Raw genomic sequence first — 24,994 nt, 5'->3', positions numbered from 1 at the left:
TAAAATATCGTGTGTAGGGCCAGAGAATTTTATTTCAGGTAATATTTATTTCATCGGAATAAACGAGGATTCTGTCTGTGAGTGCTAATGTTAGTGATTGATTAATCTTGAGTAAAAAGATTCTTCCTTTGACCTCTTCCTTTTGCCAAAGATCCTAGATCTCTTTATCACTCACACTCTGTTTTTCACGCTGTGGTTTCTCGTCTTGCTCTCTGCACTATCCGGAGTCTCTCAGGGGGAACTTAGTGTGTTTTTAGCAGCTCCAAGGTGCCATGTGACCAGCATTAGAGCATTTGCACATTTTGGGCCCCAGGAGGAGAAATCGGAGGCCACGAATTTCCCTGTTGTGCCAGGGAGAACCCTCACAGGTTCCTGTGCACTCCAGGTGGTAGTTAAAGGAGAAATCGATTGCTCTCAAAATTTCCTAAGGGAAAAAATATATCAGTTTTACTGACAAAAACTCTCTTGATAAGAATGCTTGCCCAGCTGGCATGGCTCAGTGATTGAGCGTTGATCTATGAACCAGGAGGTCACAGTTCAATTCCCAGTCAGGGCACATGCCCAGGTTTCGGGCTTGATCCTCAGTGTGACACATGCAGGAGGCAGTTGATCAATGATTCTCGCTCAGTTATCAGGATAGGGACTTGACCATCATTACATTTCACTGCTTTGAAATGCAAGGATGTAAAGGGAGATGCTTCAGCTGTCCTCTGCCCTTTTACTCCATTAGGTAGGTACAGCGTTTGGACATCATCATAAAATCTGAACCTCCAATGTTTTTAAAAAAAATGAGACAGCTGTGAAAAGGCCCCCAAACAAGGACATCATGACTATTTATAGTTGAATCTTAATTAAAACAGAAAGAGAAGTGTTACCTCGCTTTTGAAATTGAGATACTTTATGATGCTACACATACAGTTTTTTGTTTGGCTAGTTTTTTAAATGTAATTTTCTTCATTTTTATCACTAGCCACTATGTTTTAAACCTTGATGTTACATGATATGATGGCGGATGGAAGGAATGTCTCACCAGGAGAAATGCCTTAGGCCAGTGGTCGGCAAACTCATTAGTCAACAGAGCTAAATATCAACAGTACAATGATTGAAATTTCTTTTGAGAGCCAAATTTTTTAAACGTAAACTATATAGGTAGGTACATTGTTATTAACTTAATTAGGGTACTCCTAAGGCTTAGGAAGAGCCACACTCAAGGGGCCAAAGAGCCGCATGTGGCTCTCGAGCTGCAGTTTGCTGACCACGGTGCTTAGACTGAAGGAGGCCTGGTGGCGCTGTCAGCTCATGGCCCAGCACACACTTGACCAATACACCTGAACTTGACCAACCCATTGCAGGAAATAGACCACAGCAGGCTCCTCCCTGTTAGCAGATGCTGTGCCCTCGGAGCTAAGCTTATCTAAATCACAAAGCTGGTGAGTAGTATTTGTCCACTCACCTCTGTTTTCTTCATGGTGATCAAATTTTGTTTACCAACAGAGCTACCTTTAGCCTATCTGGTGCCTTCCTGGGAATTGGGAAAAGGTTACCTCTCAGAGCAAATCCCTGGCCAGATGCAGCCCTGGCTTACCAGCCTCTGTGTGGGGTGTGACCTGCCCACACTTACAGGGGCCTTTGGTACTGCGGTACCGGGGTCTAGCCTTCTCCCTCCCCCCAACCCCCCTACTCAAAGCTTCTCTGTTGTGTGGCTTTTTATTCCATGGCCTTCATTTTACGAAATGACCTAATTTTGCAATGAATAAATTCAAAACAAGATGTTAATAGCAGCGGTTGTTCTAGGCATGTAATATAGTGCCAGTGCTGATTTCATTGTCCAGAATACTGTTTCCTGACTTTATGTCTGGTGAAAATTTGATGCATGTTGCAAGGCTTAACTTTAATATCGATTACTCTGTGAAAAAAACTCCTGACAAACCCCTGATGCGCTTAACTTAGTTATTTTCTTCTCTGAGAAGTTGTAGTACTGGGTGTGTTCATCTATTTTCATATTCCTTACACTGCTTAATAAGTATTTGCACATCAGTCTCCCCTCGTGGGAGATCCTGTGGGAGTCAGAGGCAGTGTTAGTCATTTTTATATCCCTGGCTCTTGCTTTATTATTTAGACATGAATAGGTATCTCACTAGTAAACAATGAATCATGGTGCTGAACTGGCCATTCAGACTTTGTACCCACCATGGCCTTTTCCACTTAAAGAGGGGACTCCCAGAGACTACTTCTTCAGGCTGCTGATCAAAGAGAAGACAGCCAGAAGGGCAGAGCCCTGGTGGCTCTTTGCCTGGAGCCCAGTTGGTAATTTGTATTCAATGCATGGTTGAATACAATAGAAAGAGTGATTCCCCCCCCCCACACACACACCCAGTCCTTGTTTTTACTTGAGTCTCAGAATCAATGGGATTTGCTGGATTTGAGACAAATGTACAGCTTTTGTTTATTCAGTAGTGTGACTGAACAGAAAGCACTGTCTATGGGGTAGCATACACTCTAATAATTAGGGAGATAAAGATATAAATAATGAACTGCACAAGGGGTCAGAAATGACCGCAGTCTTTGGGGACTGGAGAAGTCTTCATGGGAGCAGATTTTGTGATGGATCTCGAATGATGAGTAGGATTTCAGTTTGTCCATTCAACTGAGAAATGTTTGTCTGGCATGCCCCATCCCGTCATAGGGTACAAGGATACAAAGATGACTCAGTCAGGAGTATACATGGATCAGTTCCAAACTTGTGAGATGGTGGAGTCCCCATAAGCAACAGAGTTCTCTGCCTAACCCCGTGAAATATTGCCAAATTAATCCCAAATGACTAACTGGGCTAAGCCAGCTTTCAATTCAAGCAAAAGGAAAGAGGTGACATATGATCAAAAAAAAGTTTCTTTAGTTACAAAATTTGTTGGAGAAAGTAAAAAGGGAGCATGTTATCAAGTATCTTATTTTTCTGTATTTTCTACTGAGAAGATCACTGAGGATAGAGCACTAAGCAAGACCAATATTTTAAAAACTTACTGAAGAAGGTGGTTCCAGGAAAGAATCTTGACCCGAGGCAGAGGCTGTTTATCAGGGTCGTCAATGTGTTGGGCACAATGCTGTTGGTTTAGTTTTCACAGCTCAGTTTTGTCTTTAAAGTTACACTGCCCATTCAAGGCCACTTAGTTACAGCCATTTCTGCAAAATGTGTTTATCAGTTCTCCAGAGAAGTTCAGGCGTGAGCCCAAAAGGGTCTTCCGTGGTACAAAAAGGCGTGTTTAGAATATGGGCACGGTGTTGGGCTTGTCAGGGCAGTTCTGAGGGTCGAATGAGGCCCTCAGGAACGTTGTTTGTCTGAAGTGCTGCTTGTAGCTATAAGACCACCCTTCAATAACTTCAACCAGGCTTCCAGTCCAAACTCGAAGTGAGACAGCAAAATGACCAAGCTTCTTTGTTCTCCCCTTTGGAATACTTTGGGATCAGCTTAATGTCTTATTTCTATTTCTTTCCCCTGATGTTCCCACCTCAAAGTGTATCCCAAAGAGCATTTACTCTCGAGTGCATCACAAGCATGCGTTATGGGACACTGTGGGGAAGATGCAGAGGAGAAAGCCAGAGCCTTGGTTAAAAGGGAGCCTGTACCATTTCCCAGTCTGGTCTTTATTTCTAATGGATGTAAAAAGAGTCAACAAATAGAGTTGTGCAATACTGTGTTCTATACTACAAGTCTCTTTGGCCAGAAAGAAAGAAATGAATGAAAAATACCGTTACCTATTCAAGGTTTCTATGACCAGCTTAATGAATATGCTTCATTTGAATCAGTAAGAAAGCATCTTTTCATCAGTCCTGACGTGTAGGTTTATACTCGATGTCAGTGACAGTCTCTACGATGAGCTGGTGTACTTGGCATTCGAAGAGCAGTGTGTTGTAGCGCAGAGGAGCATGGAGTGGCTCTGCATTTTCCTGCTCGGAAGCATTGGTGGTGCTATTTTCACGCAGTGCACTTGGCCCGCAGGGGAGGTAACAGCTCCCTCCCTGCAGGTCTGAGGGAGCCCCTGTGTGCTGCTTCCATCCTCCCTGTCCCGGGAGATAAACACAGCCTCTCTTGGGCAATCTTCCAAAGGACTCATAGCTTGTCTTTGTTTAAAAAACAACACTCAGCCCGCTCCACGAAGAGGCGCTTGTCTTTCTAACACATCCCTAAAAGCTCTGAGTGCTTCTTTCCTATCTTTCTCTTGACAAAATGGTTGCAATTTGGATTTTGCCACAGCAAAATGCATTTCCTGTCCGTGGCACTGTCCAGATTTACTTTATCACACTCAACGCCTGTCAAGCGATAGAGTGGGTGAGCTGAGAGCAGCAGGAAGCGAAACGTCAGTGAGAAGCAGTGTCTTATAATCATACGGTCGGCATCTCGCTTTAGGAACCACGGTTTGGAAGGGATTAATATGCTGGGCTGGATAAAAGCAGGAGCTCTGAGGCCAAATCATCCTGCTGCCCTTTCCCAGCCTTGTGGTCTCAGGCTCAGAGAAGTTATATAGCTGCTAGTTACACCTTGTGTGTGTGTGTGTGTGTGTGTATTGTATTGAGCGTGGTGGACATGGAAAGCCCTAGATTAGTGGTTCTCAACCTTCTTAATGCCGCGACCCTTTAATACAGTTCCTCATGTTGTGGTGACCCCCAACCATAAAATTATTTTCGTTGCTACTTCATAACTGTAATTTCGCTACTGTTATGAATCGTAATGTAAATATCTGATATGCAGGATGTATTTTCATTGTTACAAATTGAACCTAATTAAAGCATAGTGTTTAATCACAAAAACAATATGTTATTATATATGTGTTTTCCGATGGTCTTAGGCAACCCCTGTGAAAGGGTCGTTCGACCCCCAAGGGGTCGCGACCCACAGGTTGAGAACCGCTGCCCTAGATAGATGGTGTCATCATTAATATGAATAAAAAGCTAGAAGGAAGCACTGAAGGCATCATCCACTGTGCTCGTGAGCTCTGGTAGCCCATTTGGGAAAGAGATGGCACATTCCCATCTGGAATTTATTAATTCAGCTCCTCAAATCCTTGGTGAGCAAAGCCAAGGAATAAATCCAGACGTTCATTTAGCAAATAGTCATCAAGCATCAGCCATGCACTCGTGGGTCTTGCCAAGTGGTGTGGAGAATGCAGATATAAGAGATGTGGCAACAGTGGCAAACATTCCAACAGGGGCATGAAACATGGCAAACAGCTACACCATAGGGCAGCACTGCTGCCAAGCGAGGGTGTGAAGTGGTTAGCGGTTCGGAAGTAGTCAGAGATTTCTTGCAAAAGGTGGTGTTGGAGCTGGGCGGTGAAGAGCCGTGGAAATTCTGGTGAATAGCATTTCAGGCAGAGAGAGAGGCAGCAAGAAAGGCTTGGTTTAAGGGCACACTCACACAACATGCTGGTCACTTATTTTTTGTTCCCAAGGGCCGGCAGTATTTCTTATTTTTTATAACACATTAGTGTCTTCTTGCTTCAAGCAGACACAGAGTTGTTGGCAGGAGCCATGGACTTGGGGAACCAGCTCTCCCACTCACACGGGGAAGGCACCATCCTTGAAACATGAGCAAAGCTGGGAGGGCCAAGGTCAAGCCCAGCGTCCTCCATTCTGAGAAAGGGTTGGTAGTTACAAACTCAGTTCTAACTCAGGAGAGAGTTCCTCATGACACTTGCGTTCTTTCATCTTTTATAGACACCAGCCTGGGGCCCTTTTCAAAATTGAGAGACTAGGAAAGAGGACATTTCACCAAGACTGACTAGTCAGATGGCTCTGGTGTTAGCTCAGTTCTTTAGAACCTAGCAGCCTACCCACGGGCACCAAAACTTTGGGTGGAAGGCACACTGAGCTTCCGTTTTAGTTCTCCTATTTAGGGCCAGCTGGGCACCAGAGCAGGAGGATGATCCATGGAAAGTTTCCTTTTCCTGCCACCACTCTGGGCCAGTGTAGAGAGGGCTGGGGAGTGCTGGTGCACTTCTGAAACGCTGACCTGCCTTGTTCAGGAGAGCAGACATAATCTCTATTTTGGACTAGAAGAACAGAAAAACACAAGCCTAGAGTTGAGGAGCTGGCCTGTCCCAGTCTCTAAACTCAAAGTTCTTATATTCTGACTCTTTTTGAGTCTGTTGTTCCAACATGTTGCTGCTGAATTATGTCCTTATCTCTGTAGCTGTTTCCAATTTATTTAGTCTTGGCAGTGATGTCCTCTTCCCCTCCCCCAACTCCTAACAAACGAGGCCTTGCTGGTGAATGGCTTTTGGATTCCCTGGCATTAGGCAAGAAGGAAGCAGTTCTATGAATTACTTTCTAAACATTGAACGACTGTACAATATAAGGTGGTTTTGCTCACTAGGAGGGAGGAATTAAAAAATACTTTAAAGCAAGCTTTTAAAACTATGCACATATTTGACCTGGATTTCCCGCCTTGCTCCCCCCCCCCCACCCCTTTTCTCTGCTTTACCAATTTGTAGCTGAACAGCACAACTGAAAAGGATAATCTGTAGGCCAGAGAGTGATTGTGATTCTTTGCAGAATGCATTGTGACAGCCCTGATCAGAGTTCAAACTGTGCAGGCGGGCACCTTGCCCTCAGCTCAGACATCCAAGCGCCCACCACACAGATCTTCACATTCTATCAGCCAGTCCGTTTACATGTGGATTTCCCCCCCAGTAAATGTACAGTCAACCCTCTATATCCCTGGGTTTTGATTCTGTGGATTCAACCAACCATGAATCAAAAACAGTATTTTCTGTCCCATTTGGGAATCTGCAGATGTGGAGGGCCAACTATATGCATTGTTCTATGCCATTTTCTTTTTTTTTCTTTTATGTCATTTTATATAAAGGACTTGAGCACATTGCATTTTGGTATCTGCAGGGATCCTGGAAGCAATCCCTGTGCATACCAAGGGACTGTAATTAAGTTATGGGGGAATCAAAAGATAGAAGTGGATTTTTTATTTTGACTGTGCAAGGGGTTAGTGCCCCTGACACTGTTCAAGGGTCAACTGTACTCTTATTTAATGTTTTCCTGACTATGAAAGATGTATGTTGCACAGCATCATTTTAGGTAGTTAAGTTCTCTGACCTGAAGGCAATAACTCGGACGGTCACAATTCGAATCCTAGAGACTGCTTTCTCGGGCCACTCCCACTGTGTGTGTTGCTTCAGGTAACCTAGTTCACCCAATGTGTACCAACTAAAGGTGATAACCCCAGCAGGGAGGAAAAAGCAATATCCAGCCATCCTCAATGCTTTCTCCACCCAGCGCGAACAAACACCCCCCTCCCCTTTCGACAAACACATGTCTATAAAGGCCGAGCTGACTCATACAATGGCTTTGGAGAATGAAGTACAAGTGATGCCTGAACCCCAAGATGATTATGTTGAACAAAGAATGTTCTTTGCTCTTCCAGGAACCCTGACTTCCTAATAAAAACCTAGCTCACTTCGTTTTGCCTGAATAACATTTCTAGGTCAAAGTTAAATAAATTGGCTAAGCCAACAGTTTGTTTAAGGCAGAGGCAGTCAAATCGTTCTGCCCTGAAAGCTCAAGGAAATGAAGTGAGCTGGCCTGTCAGAAAGTGAGACTGTCCCCACAATTAATTATTTGCTTACCAGGCCAGCAGGGTTTGCAAGAAATGTACCTGTGAAAACCAGTGCCAGGTTTTGGTACACTGGTCCCGAAAGTTAGTGAACTAAATAGATTCCTGGGGCACTCAGAGGTTCCGGGATTCCACACTTGTTTTTTTCAAATATTTTTGCAGGATCTACATAACTAATGGAATAAAAATGAAGATGCCTTTAAATGCTAATGTCTAAAACAAACAGCTCTCCTTTTTGGCGCTTTTCCTTCTTAATGCGGCGAACACGCAAACCTTGCCGCCGTGCTCCGGGCACTTTTAGGTGGCGGCCAAGTGAAGGCTGAAGCATGTTCCGCCTTTGAAGATTTGGCCGTGACTCTAACAGTTCAGAGCAGCCCAGCAAACACTCAGTACATATTTGCAGAAGGGAGAAAGCTGTTGATTCTGTCTGGGGACAGCAGAAGGACTTCCTGGGGCCGAGGTGACCTCTGACTCAGATGAAGGCTTAACAGTGGGAAGGTGTCACCTCATAAGGAAGGGTGAGTGGCAACTTTCATGCCGTAGATGCTAAACAGCACTCTAGCCTAGGTTTTATATTTAATACCTTTTTCTGTTTCCTGGCTCATCTCTGCATAAACTTACCCTTGCTTCTGCCGCCTCTGGTTAAATGCTTTTGTTAAACTTTGCATATTTTGTTCTCATCCTTTTATTCATTCAGCCCTCAGACACGTATTAAGCATCTGCTCGTTTTGCTTCCTTGTTCCTGGGAAAGCACCACGTGCCAAACATAAAATTCCCACAGATCTTCTTAGTCATTCTCCTGTTATGTCAAGAAATCTCGAAATCTTGTCTGCTGCTTTCATGGTCCCTATTTATTCAAAATGCTGAAAAATGTAAAGCATTTTATTGATTGAGATTCCGTGCTTACAAGCAGCAGACACTTGCTAATGAAAGCAAGAAAAGGAATTCATTAAAGGGCTTTGGGGCGTGGTAGACAGAAATGACCTTGCAAAGATGTCCACATCCTAAACCCCAGAATCTGTGAATATATTACCTTACATGGCAAAAGGGACTTTGCAGATGGATTAAGGATCTTGAAATGAGGAGAGTAGCCTGGATTATCCTGGTGGGCCCAATGTAATCACAGGGTCCTTATAAGAAGGAGGTAGGAGGGTCAGTCAGAGGAGATGTGATGACAGAAGCAAAGGTCAGAGGGATGGCATTGAGGAAGGAGGCCACAGGTCAGGGAATGCAAGTAGCCACTAGATGCTGGAAAAGGCAGGGTATGAGTTCTTCTCTAAAGGACTCCAGAGGAAGTACAGACCCGTCAATCCCTTGATTCTGACCTACAGAACTGAAAGATAATAAATTTGTATGTGTATGCATGTGTATGTTTATTAACATGAAATTTACAAAATATAAAATTAACCACTTTAGAGTGAACAACTCAATACATTCCTCAAGCTATGCAACCGTCACTCTATGTAGTGCCAAGATATTTTCATCACCCCAAAAGGAAACCTTGTACTTATTAAGTAGTTGGTTCTCATCCACTCACCCCTGGTAACCACCAGCCTGTGTTCTGTCTCTCTGATTTAACCTGTGGTGGGTATTGTATATAAATGGAATAATACAGTATGTGACCTTTTGCATCTGCTTTGTTTCACTTTTCATACTGTTTTTACGGTTCATCCATGTGGTAGCATAGGTCATATTTCGTATCTCTTTATGGCTGAATAATATTCTATTGTTTGGATATATCACAGTTTGTTTATTTATCTACTGATGGGCATTTGGGATGTTTCTACCTTTAGGCTATTGTGAACAGTGCTGCTATGCATATGCATATACATTACTTATTTGAGTACCTGTTTTCAGTACTTTTGAGTATATACTTAGGAGTAAAATTGCTGGATCATGAAGTAACTCTGTGTAACTTTTAGATGAAATGTCAGACTGTTTTCCTCAGTGCCTGAACCATTTTATAGTCCCACCAGCAATATACAAGGGTTCCAATTTCTCCATGTCCTTGTCAATACTTATTATTTTCTTTTTTTAAAAAATGTAGCTATCCTAGTAGGTATCTCACTAGTGGGTTTCTGTTTGCATTTCTCTAATGACTAATGATGTTGAGCATCAATTTTTATATATATATCTTATATGTAGAATGGTATATTCAAGTCCTTTGCCCATTTTAAAATTGGGTTTTGTATTCTTGTTGGCTTTATATAGTCTATATGCTAGACCCTTAATTTGTATTGTTTTAAGCCACTGATTTGTTATAGCAGTAATAAAAATCAAATGCAGAGAGGGATTCACAGAATTCAAGGAAATGTTAACCAAGTTGTGGGAAAGATGCTCTGAGATTCTGGGTAGCAGGAATTAATGGATGATCCACGTGAGACATTTTAAAAAAGATGTATCTCTCCTAGTTGCTTTCAATTCTTGTGTTTTTTATATAAAAGGGCAGGGTGGCTGTATATAGCCTGTGTAATGTTTGGTTGCTAGGTCAGAAGGCGGCAGACGTCCTTGATTGCTAGTACCACTGAGACTGCAATGCAATTAAAAGAGAAGGGCAAATGGAAAGGCAAAAGCAAAAGGAATTCACCAAGGCATGCTGAGGAGGTAATGCCATAGAATAACAAAATAAACCTAATGTGCTACACTTAAAAGCTCTGACAATCCAAGAGATAAATCTGGAGTTATAGGATGGGAAAGATATAGCAGCAGACAAGCACCAGTAAAACACATATGGGGCTTAGTGGATGGACATCACAGATTCCATCAGTAGAGGCAGACCATCTGGGAAAAAGGAGGTGATGATTCTGTTTTGTTCTGCACTAGTCATACCCCACTCTAGAAAAGAAATTCCATTTGTGATCCCCACCTTGAGAGTCATTCAGGCAAAACAGGGCATGTTCAGAGATCAGAGGCCTGGAGACTGGAATCATGCCATTGGGTAATATTCAAGAAAATGGGCTGTTTAGCTGAAGTAAGGAAAGATTTGGGGCAAGAAGAAGTAGGCTGTGATTAATGTACTTAAAGTGGGGAGGATTAAGACCAAAGTAGGTGAACAAAATAGAAGTCTCTTTTTCACTCACATCATGATTCAGAGGGGTCTGTGGTGGTGAGAGCTGAGTTCAGCCTCTTGGATTATATGGTTCCACCTTCCTCCAGACCTTTGCTTCCTCGTGCAATTAAGGATGAAGGAAAGAGTGAGATTCCGAGCATGCGCAGGCGTGTGTGTGTGTGTGTGTGTGTGTTTGTGTGTTTTCATGGTCCAGGCCTGGTGCTTATGCACATTCCTTTTGCTCACATTCCATGGGTTAAAACTTATTCACACATCCACACCTACTGCAAGGAATGCTGGGAAAAGTAGTCTTGTTGCTCAGACAAAATGGAACATTAGTGAGTATAAATCACTTTCCTGAGGCTGTGCATAGTAGGCCCACACGCTGAGGAAGCAAGACTGATTAATTCTTGACCACCAGGGAGAAAAAAAAGGAGGAAGCAAACAAGAATCCCTGCCTTTGCTCTTTTGTTCTTATTAGCTTGGCCTCTTCATCTTGCTTTCCCATGCATTTCTTTCTCTTTTCCTTCCCCTTCACAGGATTTAGCTTGTTGTTGACTCTGACTTCATGACTTATGAACTTTGCTCTTCATTTCCTGCCTCTCTTTGTTTTAATTATGATTATGTGGCTTCAGTTAAAGGTTTTAACTCTAAACACAGTGGAGAGAGCAGACTGGTGGCTCATGGTCCAAATGTGGCTTAGAGTCTTGGCAAATTCAAGCGTGTGTGTGTGTGTGTGTGTGCATGCACCTATGTTTAAATATTGTGTGGTATCCAGTAAAATTCCAGATATGTTTTTCTTGAAATATTAGAAGATCACAATTCTGGGTCTGCATGCCCCAACTGGGCAAAAACAGCAAGAAAAAAGTCAAGCATTTTCCATGCTGCCATAGTCTCTATTACTCCTTATTGTGTTCTCAGTGCTGAGATCTATGGTCAGTTTCCACTTATCATCATGTGTCTATCATTTTTAAAAACACTCTTCTCTATAATTTTCTGATCCCTCCTTCACTGTTGTAGGCATTTGAGTTTGGAATCACTGGCTTTTCTTGCTGCCCCTGCAACTGAAACATTGGTTGGAATAGAGGGTTGGGGTGGGGGGGGGGCGGGGTAAGGTCACAGCACTGGAGACTAAGTGGCTTGGAGGCAGAGGGTTGACCAAAGGATGCTAGGTTGTTGATTCCATGGTACAAGGGAGGCCAGCCGGTAGTATAGAGCAGTGGTCTCCAAACCTGGATTGTGAACCTCATCCATAAAATAATGTATGCATATGTGCCCTTCAAAGTAGGAATTATTACTTAAAAATGATATGTACATTCTGCTCTTATTTCCAGATATAATGTACTCTCACGATCATACAAAGATGACTGTAAGTCCATATTCCAAATAATCTTCATTATAATTTTGGATTTCTGGACAAACCTCTTAGTAGGCGGATGTAGATTATTAATGTTATCTTTAATTGACAGCTTTTTGGCATTATTAAGCCTCTTATATACTTGTGAGGGTTAGTTTCAATGAAACTGGATAATGTGTCCCATAAATTCTGTACCATACACATTTCAGCCTATTGTAGTAAATTGCATGGGAATGAACAAGTAGGTCTCTCAACCCCTCTGCATTGCAGAGTTTTATCTCCACCCTTTTTCATAATTCTTTCACACAACCTGATGGGAAGCCATCTGACAGATGGACTAACTGAATGTAATTATGTGTGTTTAGATTCAAATTTTTTAGATAAAAATAACATAAGTAGAAGTTTAATACCATTTTCTTACGGATCAAGGGAGTATCTCATTTGTTCCCTGGATTACCTACTTTGGGTCCAGCGGTGGAGGGTTAAAGCCTTGCTACTCAAGTAGTCCCCAAATCAGCATTGGCATAATCTGGGAGCAAGATAGAAATGCAGCCCAGCCAGTGTGGCTTAGTGGATTGAGAGTCGACCCATGAACCAAGAGGTCGCCAGTTTGATTCCTGGTCAGAGCACATGCTCGGGTTGAGGGCTCAATCCCCAGTAGGGACATGCAGGAGGCAGCTGATCGATGTTTCTCTCTCATTGATGTTCTCTCTCCCTCTCCCTCTCCCTCCCTTCCTCTGTCTCTAAAATCAGTAAAAACATATATTTTTTAAAAAGATAGAAATGCAAATTCTAGACCACGCCTCAGGCCTACTGAGTCAGAATCTTCATTTTAACAAGAACCCCAGGATATCTGTATGCACAGAAAAGTTTTAGAAGCACTAGTGAAAAGGCCAACCAGGCCCAGCTGGTGTAGTTCAGTGGTTGATTATCCACCCAGGAACCAAGAGGCCACCGGTTCGATATCCAGTCAGGGCACATGCCTGGGTTGTGGACTCAGGGAGGCAGCCAATCTATGATGTTTCTATTTCTCTTCCTTTCTCTCTCTTTCTTTCTTTCTTTCTTTCTTTCTTTCTTTCTTTCTTTCTTTCTTTCTTTCTTTCTTTCTTTCTCTCTCTCTCTCTCTCTCTCTCTCTCTCTCTCTCTCTCTCTCTCTCTCTCTCTATCAATAAGCACATAAAGAAGAAAGAAAGAAAGAAAGAAAGCCAGCCAGCCAGCTAAAGATATTTTGTGGGGAGGGCAGGAGGCATGTAGAGGAGATCATGAGATCTCATCATAACCCTGTAGACACTAGAAGATAAAACAAAAGCAATTAAAATCCCAAATAAAAGTTTACTGGCATTTCATGAACTCATAGAAAAGGCATTTGTTTGGAATCTGCAGTCAGACTGTAAGATTCCTTGAATGAGGCTTTCTGTTGCCAGAGGTTTCCACATTTCCCAGCTGCCTGCAACTTATCTGCCTTCTTAGCTAAAGCCTAATGACTTCAGGCATAAATGTAATGTGTTCTTGCCTCCCTTGATTGTTTTCTTTCTTCCTGTCTCTCTAAACCTGAACTCTGTCTTTAAGGCCTGGTCTCCATTTCCTGAGCAGATTCACAAAACAAAGGCTTTGCTGTCTCTTAATTTGTTTGGGGATTAGGTCAATTAGAGATGGGATGAAACTCTTGCATATCCCAAGACATTTAGGTCTTGTACCCATGAGTGCTGCTGGGAAAGCTATATGCAGTTTGACCAAAACAAATCTCAGATGCTAGCACTGCAGCAGTCAGTGGGGAACCTGATTTAACATGGCTGAGCGAGGTGTGAACACCCAGGCCTGCCAACCAGATGGAGGTGTCCATCAATGCAGTGGTTCTGACACCTCCTGGGTAACACTTGGTGCCCTGAGAATCAAAGATAAGCAAGACCAGAGCCCAAGGTCTTGTGGCAGAGAGAGATTTGTAGACAGATATTTTGGCAACACAGATACACTGGGCAACAACCGAAATATGTGAGGTGTCAAGTGATAAGAGTGGAGTAAATGATTAAATTTTGAGGCAGCCGAGATGATCAGGCATAGGGGGCTGTGTTTGAAAGTTAAATAATATTTGTCTAGTGGACAGGAGAGAATAAAAAGAAATCCAGATAGATAGAATAGCTTATGCAAAACAGACATGTGAATTGGTGTTGAGTGTTGGCCACTTGCAAGGTCAAGGTGATGGACAGGGTCTCAGGAGAGGCAGAAAGACAGTGACGAAGGAGTCTGGATTTATTTCTGGTTGACAGTGTCTCTCAAATCAGAGTATACTTAACTGGGGTGCAAAGTAGTAGGGGAGGGGTGAGCCTGCAAACTGAGGAGGAGGGGGAAAGGCTGGTAAAGTTGTAGTGGGAGTTGTAGTGGGCAGTGACAAAGGTGGAAACTGACCAAAGGTGAGGGAAAGCACGGCACCGAGAGCCCGCTGCAATTGTAAACTAGAACTGAGTAGCAGCCCCCATCTCAAGGTTTCTTCCGATTCTTGGAGCTTTTGTGTGCAGAGTAGGATCAGCACAGGGTTGGAAGCTTTGGGGGCCATGGCTGGACATGGGAAGTGAAAGTAAAGTGTCAGTGGAAGGAGATTAAAATGATAGAACCATGTGGATTATTTTTTAAAATGATGGAACCACCTGATCCAGGCTGTGTAAAAAAGAAAAGCCAGAAAAGAAAATAATTAGAGGGAAATGGGGCAAAAGGAACCCAAGGTATTGGTGAGCTCCAAGAAGATGATCTGAGGTTGTGGTCAGAAAGTGAGATGTTAGAATTTAATATTTCGCAAGTGGAAAGTTCCAGTGGATGTAAAGGTCTGGGGTGCAGATGTCCCCTGCACTTCTTCCTCTGTGCATTAGAGTGGTGGGAGATCCACTAACAGGTGAAATTTGGTGATGGGAGAGCATGACAAGGAGCCACAGGAATGAATATGGGGTCAAGGCTGATTCTTCTTGGGGGTCAGGAATCTTGGGGCCTAAGGAATCTGTGACTTGGCCAAACTGTGGGAACAGGAGCTTCCTGTCACTTGAGATTCAACTTTAGTGACCTGCCTAGTTCATCAAGCATTCATTTCCTAAAAGAGAGAATCTGATTGGATTGATTCTGTCAATACTCAAACCAAAGTCTTAAAAAAAATTTTAAATTGATTTTTAGAGAGAGAGGAAGAAAGAAGGGGAGAGAGAGAAATATTGATGTGAGAGTGAAACATCCATCAGCTGCCTCCTGCTTTCTACTGGAGATCAAGCCGCAACCCGGGCATGTGCCCTGACTGGGAATCGAACTGGTAACCTCTCAGGGCACAGGATGACGCCAAACCAACTGAGCCACACCAGCCAGGCCAAACCAAAGTCTTTTGTATCAGATCTTCTCTGAAAGTGGATCTCCCTTATGCAGGGTCGACATGTAGCTGTGCGGGACTAGGATCTGGATCCTGGGTGATAGTTAAGGCAGAAAACTCTTGCTGACAGTATGCGCAGGCACACGGACTCATGTTATCCTCACAACAGCCTCATGGCATAGGTACTGTGCTGTCTTCACTTTACATGTGAGGAAACTAAGCACAGAGAGGTTAGATGACTGGCCCATGTGTGCATAGCTGGGAAATGTCTGGCTGTGGAGTCTGCTCTCAACCCCTCTGTGTGATGGCTGCTTCTGAAAAGAAATGATTCCAAATGTGTTTCTTTAAAGGTGGCATCAGCCTTCATGGTTTCCCCCCACAGATGAGGTCCCTATAAGTGGGATCCTTCTCCTCCCCCTACCCCCCTACCCCCCTACCCCAAACCTATGAGAACTCCAGGTGGATCTAGTTAGCTATAGGGTGACAACATGATTTATCAGTCAAACTGAGACAGAGAGTAAAAATGGGTGCTATTAGTTATGCCAGTACAACAGGCACAAACTAGGGCTTTCTGGACACCTTCTGATCTATGATCACCTTAGCTGTATGCTCTGTATTAAGTGAGAATTCAAAGAAGCTCCAGGTGGACTCATAATATTTCCAACCTGCTAGAGGAAGACAAAATTTTCCAAATCTCAAATTCCAAACAGCCTGGTTCAGTAGATTTTGAAGGAATAAATGGCAGTGTCAGTGTGCCCTAAAGAGGTGCGTGGAGAAGGATAGGAAAGAATCGGCAGGTGCAAGGAAGGGGCACAGCTGGTGTCAGTGTAAGAAGTGTCCACACCTGTAGAGGATTTTCATAAGAATTTATTTGAGCCAAACTGACGACAATGGTCGGGAAGCAAAATCTCAAATGCTCCCTAGAAAAATGCTTCCTAGAATGACAGTCAGTTTGCAGCTTCTTTTATGCATTTGGAATTCAGGAGGGAAGTAAAGGTTACGTGAAGGTGGGAGAAAGCGAGATGGGGCCTGGATACAGGATAGTTAACCAGATCTTTGCTCACATGAGAGCTGGCTTCTGAGGGTCTGAAAAGAGGCATTTCTAGATCCACAGAAACCATGGACAGGGCTGGCTCAAGGGGAAGACAAACCTTACTAAAAAGTTATGTGCTTGGGGCCTGACTACCCACCCTGACCTGCCCAGTTAGGAATTTATGGTCAGCTCACCCTGTGAGGTTACTTTCCATAGAACCCTTTTTTTGTCCACACTGCACAGTGCAGACAGGCCACTCTTTGCAGTAACTTTTGTCCAAGCACTTCACAGTTGAGCAAGTTAATACTTGCCATTAACTTAAAGAAATTAGTCAGCAGACCTAAAGGAAACTTAAGAAATCCAGTTTGTTGAAATGTATCTGGGGGAGAGCTTGGGGTCCATTCAGCATTTCCTGCCATGGGAAGCAACCTTAAATGGCTAAAGGAGGAATAATAGGTCTTTGAAAAGCCCAAGACCAGAGATTGCAGGAATCAACATTTCCTTTGAATTTGCAAAGCTAACATCACTTTACAAAACTGGAGAAACTTGATTTTGGGGAAATTGAAAGAATGTGCCCCAAGGTCATCAAGCTGTCATGAGACCAGAACCAGTACCAGCTTAGACAAGCAGTTGGTCTCTGGTTCCAAATTTTTGTCTTTTTTTGTTAGGGGAGGGCAGGAACTGGGGCACCCCCTGCCCAGAACATCTAGTCCCAGTAGTATTTGGGTTTGGGGAAACAGTTTTGAGGGGTGTGTGTGTGTGTGTGTGTGTGTGTATGAGAGAGAGAAAGAGAGAGCTGTTTGTTGGCATCAAGTATTGTGACCTGAAGACAATAGTCAACCCACTTGCTCTGCTCCTTTGAATTCACTGCACTCAGCCTTGGAATGAAGACCCTTAGTTGTTCAGGGTGCCCAGGGCCAGGCATGGTCTGTCACTCCAACTTCATGGGCATGCCACAGGATGGGACTGCGCCACAGATCTCAGAGTTCCCGATGTGGGGAACTCTTTTCCCGCATAGTTCTGGCTGGCCTACGAATTAAATTGCCATGGGACAGATTAATAGGAGAAAATAACCAAATTTGATTATGTATGTACCTTTGGGGGTTCCATAGAATACAAGACCTGGGGACAAATTGGGCAGTTATGGCTTGTATGCCATCTTGAGCTAAAGGGTTAGTGGTTTGCACTTCAAAGGGGAGGAAGGCAGTTGACATGGAGATGAAAAGCCAACATTTGGTAAACATATGTTTGCTGGGGCCTTCTTTAACCATGGGACACAGAGAGGATTCTGATCAAACAGGGTGTGGTAGGTTCCTCCCTGTCTGTCACACCTAGTTCATATTAAAATATAGTTATTTATCCCCTAGCTCAGCCGTGGGCAAACTACGGCCTGTGGGCCGAATCCGGCCCATTTGAAATGAATAAAACTAAAAAAAAAAAAGACCGTACCCTTTTATGTAATGATGTTTACTTTGAATTTATATTAGTTCACACAAACACTCCATCCATGCTTTTGTTCCGGCCCTCCGGTCCAGTTTAAGAACCCATTGTGGCCCTCAAGTCAAAAAGTTTGCCCACCCCTGCCCTAGCTGGTTTGGCTCAGTGGATAGATGTCCACCCGTGGACTGAAGGGTCCCGGGGTTTAATTTCTGTCAAGGGCTTGTACCTCAATTTCAGGCTCATGCCCGGCCCTGGGCGGGGTGCGTGCAGGAGGCAAAGCAACCAGTGTGTTTCTCTCACATCGATGTTTCTCTCTCTCGGTCTCTCCCTCTCCCTTCCACTCTCTCTAAAAATCAATGGAAAAATATCCTCGGGTGAGGATTAACAACAATAAAAAATATATACTTATTTATGATGATAGCTTTCTTCTAGAGCAAATCTTCTATCTAAATTCTTTTAGGTTGTTAGGGGGAAGGCCAAAGGTTCTTACTGAGTCTTTTGTTTCTTAAAAATAACCAGCTTAAAATCATCAATATTCCCCAAAAGGGTATATTTTGAGGTGGCAAACTCTGCTCCCCCTCATTGGGTACAGGCATCCTCATTCTATCTTCTGCATCTCACTCCCAACCTCTCACAGCTGGATGGGCCAGAGGCAGTGACTCAGCAATTGCCCCAGACATCCTAACCAGTGCTGTCCTGTAGTCTGAGATAAGGGCCACAGCATCCTCTCCGCCCACGAGGCTGTTTTGGATGAGAATCCGTTTGAAAGGATTTATTACATATGAAAACTATGGAGCTCTAGTTTTACTGGAGTATTTTAGGTGGCCTTTCAGTCTCTGCACCTGTCACCCCGCTGCTCCATTCCCTTTCCTGGTAATGAATCCTCTTTGTGTCTGAAGCCTATTTCTTCTCTTTTAAAAAATATATTTTATTGATTTTTTTTACAGAGAGGAAGGGAGAGGGATAGAGAGTTAGAAACATCGATGAGAGAGAAGCATCGATCAACTGCCTCCTGCACACCCCCCCCCGCCCCCCCGCCACTGGGGATGTGCCTGCAACCAAGGTACATGCCCTTGACCGGAATCAAACCTGGGACCCTTCAGTCCCCAGGCCGACGCTCTATCTAGTGAGCCAAACTGGCTAGGGCTGAAGCCTGTTTCTTTATAAGGACAGATGTGTGCAGAAATGAGGTGCTTGAGGGTTGCTACTAAACTACAATATGGGAAACTATATGAGGATAAGGTTTCAAGTGAGATAAGTGTTGGAAGAACAGTCATCATTGTTTAAACTGAGGATCTGAATATACGTGCGTGAGAATATTGCTTTGACTCTCATTCAAATTTTAAAATTTTGTGAGTTTTAAAAACTTTTATGTGTTTTTATTTTTCAATTACAATTGACATACAAGATTATATTAATTTCAAGTGTACAACACAGTGATTACACACATTTATATAACTTATGCAGTAATCATCCTGGTAAGTCTAGTACCTATCTGACATCATAGTTACTACACTATTCTTGACTCTATACATTTTGTGAGTTTTAAGGCAGCCCATGCTAATCTGTATTTTAAGATTGTAGCAACATGTGACCAAACTTGTTCTTTTCATATTATAGATTGATATTTTTCACCATTGCACCTCTTCTAGCAGTTGAGTCATATTTGGGAGCACAATGCAGAACAAGTTCTAAACAAGTTTTTCAAGTGATATAAAACTGTCATTGGCCCTAGACATAATAGAGTTTTCTAGAATTATGTGAGAGACAGAAACTACAGAATCGCTGATGCCAGATAGTCCCAGAGGCCCTCAGATAACAGTGAGGCAGGGCTTACTCATTGATTCACTCTGCCACCCTTGGCCTCTTGTTTATAGCTTCTGATGATGAGTGTCCTGGCACTGCTGTGATATGAACTTGTAATGGAGAGGAGTATTTATGATTTCTTTGTTTACTTCCATAAAAAACATGACTCCTTGGAGAACAAGAGTTTGAAATCATTTGATGGGGGAAAAAACAGTTTACTACAGAGCTGAGTAAGTGGCAGAGCGAGACAGAGGGGTGCTGGGATCTGCCAGAGCCTGAGGAAGTTATGAATTTACTGCCAGAACAGCCCCCCAGAGCCCTGATAGTGTGACCAGTAATTCCAAAGTACCTCTTTCAAAATCTTTTCTGTCTTCCTGCTTCAGATTCTAGAGAGCCCTCTTGGAAAGTGGTCAATAAATAGGCAGGTTCTTACCTGACTGGTGACAACCTTGGGAAGGGTGGGGTGCCCCACTATTGGAAGGTGGGTGGATTTGTGTGTGTGTGTGTGTTTTGAAGCACCTTGACTTGAATCCACTAAAAGGCTGTGACTACCAGACCTACTAATTAAACATCCCAATAAATGAAGACTAAGCTATGGTCAAGGCCTGAGAACTACACTCTATTTTATGGTTATACTACACTCTATTTTATGGTTATACTAATCAAATTGGCAATGGTCTGAACTTCCATTTAAGGGGAAAATGGGATTTATCTGGAATTTTTCCTTTGAACTGTGGAGTGTTTAAAAAGTATGGGTCAGATGCTCCAAAGCAGTCAATTCAGGTGTTCAAGTTCATATAGCCTGGTAATAAGTAAAATGAGTTCTTGAGTAATTTTAACTTAAGATAAAGGATTTCCTACCCCACATTAATGCTTAAAACAGCTTATGGATCGACATTAATATACCCAAGTGCTTTGGTGTCTAGCCTGAAGCCCTTACTTTACAATTTCTTGCAGAGAACTAGGAATATAAGTCTTCCAAAGGATACTTCTGTATGATTTATTAGACTTACTAGTATGTGTATGCTCATACTGCTGCCATATGGAAAATGCTAGAATTTAGTAAGGAATAAGTTTCTGAGCTATTGGTTTATAATTAGCATTCAGATGTTTGATATTTTTAGTTTAGCAGATGAGACTCATATTTTCATAATGTCATTTACTCTGGAAACATTTTCTCTGTTTCTGAGAACAGTCGTAAATTGGAGGAGGTTTAAAGTCTTCATCCAAGCCTTTTGTTCCTGAGTTGTTATTAGATGGAGTTATTGAACATATATCATCCCCACAAAAGTTTAAGGGAATGAGTGTAGGTTTTTAGACAATGGCGAATATAAGAAATTACTGACTGGATAACTCAATTGTGATAATAATGTAAGGAATGTGGAGATAAAGGTAGGAAACATCAACCTTAGGCCATTTATAATTTTGGGAGTTATAACAACATATTAACTCATTTTTTATAAAGCTATACAAATATATCAACTAGAAATCTTCAGTGGCAGTATCATGAAATAGTATAAAATAAAGACACTAAAATAATAGTATAAAATATAGGCCCTTTCTCAACTATGTCATGTCCACCTTCTTAAGCAGAAAAATAAAAGCTATATACATTTGTGCTTTCAAACTTTATATGGGAAGTAAAGTATCTTTTAGCTTAAAAGTATTTTGATAACTTAAACTTCAAAATATTAAAGATACTATCAACAGCTAAAAAGAAAAATATGTAGATTCTAAAGGAGCACCAGTCATAGTTATCTTAATCCATGCCTTGGTCTCTGGACAAACAGCAAAGCATTCTTTCCTTCAACATCTGTCTCTCATCCCCATCCATCATTTACTATACCCCTCAATCCCTCTCTCTTAACAAGCCATATATAGAACTGAAAACCCACAGGACAGTAGTTCAGTGCTTAGCAAAAGTTTATCTCTCAATTTTAAAATATGCAACAGTTGAAGATTTTATGTTCTATCATCTTAATAATAAATGCTCACTGCCCTACCAATAGAAAATTCACCACAATGGCATTTCAGCACCACGGATAGCACCACTTGGTGCTGCTTCCCCCTCCCCAATTTTTTGCCATGCCACATCTGGTCTGACAAGAGGGGTTATCGATGGCTGTGGTGCCATAAATGGCAGTTCCTGCAAAACTCAATATATATTAAATTCACCTGAAGAATTTTAAACTTCCAAAGTCCAGCCCCCACCACCTTAACCAGTTAAATTAGAATATTTGGGGTTAGTCCCAAGCATGAATACTTCTTAAAGCTTCCCAGTCTTAAAACCAATAGAAAGTGGAAATTTCTAGATGAGGTGAGTTTCTTCTAAAATAGAGGTTACCAAACTTAATTGCCTCTTAGAATAACCCAAGTAGCTTAAACATAAAATCATTAACTGGGTTTGTCCCTAGTCATTGTAACTCAATTGGCCTAAGAAGGAGCATGGACACCACTAGTTTTAAAAATATCTCAGGTGATGTAATTTACAAGGATTGCTCAACAGTACTCTAAGACCTGGAATTAATTTTTTCATGTGGAAAGGTTAGGCAACTTTGTTATCGCAATAGGTGCCCTACATTCTAGAAGGAAGCAATGTTTTATGATGTTGGATTTGAAGTTGAGGAACTTGGGTTCTGGCCCTATTTGAAATCAAATGGGACCCCAACAGCTGCCTTTTGCTCACATGAAGTATGACATCATAACCGTCTACCAACTCGTCCACAAACATTACCTTTTGTCTCCAGCTAACATTGGAGATTTCAAACTATCCTCTAGGGAAGTTAAACATTTCATTAGCTATCTCATTTACTTAACCCACAATGAGGCATATCTCTGGCTGATCACTCTTCTTTAATAAGTTGGGATTATGTGGCAGACATCAGTTAGTGTTCACCACATATTTTGCATGCCCTTTGAGTTTTCACTCCTCCCTTACAGTTATACTGGAGCCATGTAATCTAAACGGAGAGTCCCTTCTGGGACAATGCAGGTCAGAGCTCAGGTGTTCACCTTTTTTCTTTTCCTTTGCTGCCTCAAGGTTGGATGGGCCACATGTTGTAGAGAGCATAGCTTCATCATGGAGGAGGGCTGCCTGCCTGCATGAGATTGAGTGTAAATAAACAAGCTACTGAGATTATATCTTAGAGCTTGTCCAATGTGATGGCTATTGCTAATTATATATCACAAGACTCTCAAAGATTAATGAATATTACTGAGAGTGTCAGCTGATTTCAATCCTTATGTTCCCACCCATTTTAAAGTGAGAGAAAATATATGTAATCCTCATGTTCCTACCTATTCCAACTAAGAGGAGAGACAGTATATATAATATATGGACTCCATATTATATAAATGTTTCATTCTTCTATTAATAACTGTACTACTAATGTGTATATATAACCATCTTTCTAGATTTGTAGTAACCAGAGGGAAAAACCCTGAAATTATCAAATAACTTATTTAATTCATTAAGTAAGGCATTGAAAGTCCGTATTTGCCTTTTTCTTCATACCTGAAGTGCCCTTAAGGACAAGCTTGATCTTTCTGTTGCTGAGACTGATTTTAACGCCATGCCCTTGTTTACACGCAGTGACAACTTGCTCCTCTGTGTGGCCTGTAGAGTCTCTCTTGGCTAAGCTGATGGTGTGCTGTATTCCCCCTGGTTTCCTTCTATCCTGAGGTGGAGCTAGTAGCATGCCAACCTCAAAATTTACCCCAGCCTCGGATCTAATAACCACAGAGAAACAGATATGTTAAAACACAACAAGAAAGCAATGGTGGTATCTAAATGGTATAAGAAATCTAGTTGTTTTTTGCCACTGTCTGTCTGAAGTGTGAACGTTCTTGACCTGATATCAAGCATCCTAGTCTCCTAGAGGTTTTGATGAAAGATCTTCCTCATTTTACTCCTCATGCCTTGCCTTTTCTCATCCCTTCTTCACTATCAAAGAACCTCAGATGCCCTGAGAAATGAACCCAGTCTATCTATAGTCAGTCCCTTGAGCATAGGCTGATTATATCCCAGTGGAAGCTAAAACCTAGATATTCACTATTAATGCTCCCCTCTCCTGCAAACCCAACATCCTTTATGCAGAAAAATTCAACTTAGATTATTCTCTAGAAATTTTCAACACTTGCAAAAAATAATTTTCAAGGGTATTAAATTATAGTCTAATTTTAGCTGAAATAACATCACTAAGTATTTATTTAGCGCTACCTGTGTTGTGACGTTATTATTCATGGCTTATATCTGCAATTCCTAATTGCTTAGTTCTACAGACCTGCGCTTGTCTACCTGCAATATTATCTCCATGAAGCCATTAGACTAGTGGAATATTTAGCAAATTATTGCTCATTAAGTTATGACCCCAAAGCATTTAGAAATATCCCCGTGTTCACCTTTCTAATTGGATCTGGCCTAACCTCATTTCAAAATGTGCAGAGTCCCCAGGAGACACACTGACAGCAGCTTTTTGCAGAATCTTCAAGGAATGGGATGCCTTTTAGACCAATTATTACTTAAACATATTTCATTTCTTTGATAGACTCCATTGCATTGACCAATTCAAACTAAATTGATTTTTTTTATTTGTGGCCAGTTAATTTCCATTTTGAACTACAGATTGTGATTCTGATATAAATATTTTTAAAATCTGTGGATCACACGTCACATATTAGTTTATTGCCCATTGAAACAAAGCTGCCTCTTCTAAGATATCTTTTGAGGTGAATTTGGAATCAGTGTCTCATTACATATTCTGTAGAACTAAGATATATATGTGTTTTATTAGAGGAGAGGTGGAAAGAGAGAAATGCCAAAAGGTGGGACTGATCCAAAAAAAGGGAAAAGAGGTGAGAGTTGTCTGGATTTTGTTATAGTATTTCCCAGTCTAAGTACATATATCCACATAAAACTTGTACATGAATGTTTATAGCAATATTATTCGTAATAGCCCCAAAGTGGAAATAATGCAAATTTCTACTGATGGATGATAAACAAAACGTGGTGTATCCATACATTAGAATATTATTTGGCAATAAAAAGGAATAAAGTACTACTACATGGTACAGCCTGGATGAACTTCAAGAAGTTTTATGCTAAGTGAAAGAAGCCAATCATAAAAGACCACATATTACATGACCTCTCACTGAAATGTCAAGAATAGGCAAATCTCTAGAGACAGAAAATAGATTAGTGGTTGGCTGGGCTGGATTGGTGTGGATGGGAAATAACTACTAATGGGTACAAGGTTTCTTTTGAGAAGGACAAAAGTGTTCTAAAATGAAATTGTGGTGATGATTGCACAACTCAGTAAATACACTAAAAACTCTTAAACTGTGCA

At 41.9% G+C, this 24,994-nt stretch overlaps 1 protein-coding gene across 4 annotated transcripts in view; it reads left to right on the top strand.

Moving 5' to 3' along the window:
* The window catches only part of GNA14 (G protein subunit alpha 14), a 140,541-nt gene that overhangs the window by 30,605 nt on the left and 84,942 nt on the right, over nt 1-24,994 (top strand). Inside the window, exon 1 of one of the 4 annotated variants that reach the window (XM_023752402.1) lies at nt 7,993-8,139. The exons of the other annotated variants lie outside the window; for them this stretch is intronic. The gene's annotated coding sequence lies outside the window, so the exon portion shown is untranslated. Of the gene's footprint in view, nt 1-7,992; nt 8,140-24,994 lie in introns of those variants that run through there. 4 annotated transcript variants of the gene reach the window in all.

The sequence above is a fragment of the Myotis lucifugus genome, unplaced genomic scaffold (assembly GCF_000147115.1).
Source record: "Myotis lucifugus unplaced genomic scaffold, Myoluc2.0 scaffold_31, whole genome shotgun sequence".
NCBI lineage: Eukaryota > Metazoa > Chordata > Mammalia > Chiroptera > Vespertilionidae > Myotis > Myotis lucifugus.
This window is presented reverse-complemented; position numbering and strand designations above follow the sequence as displayed.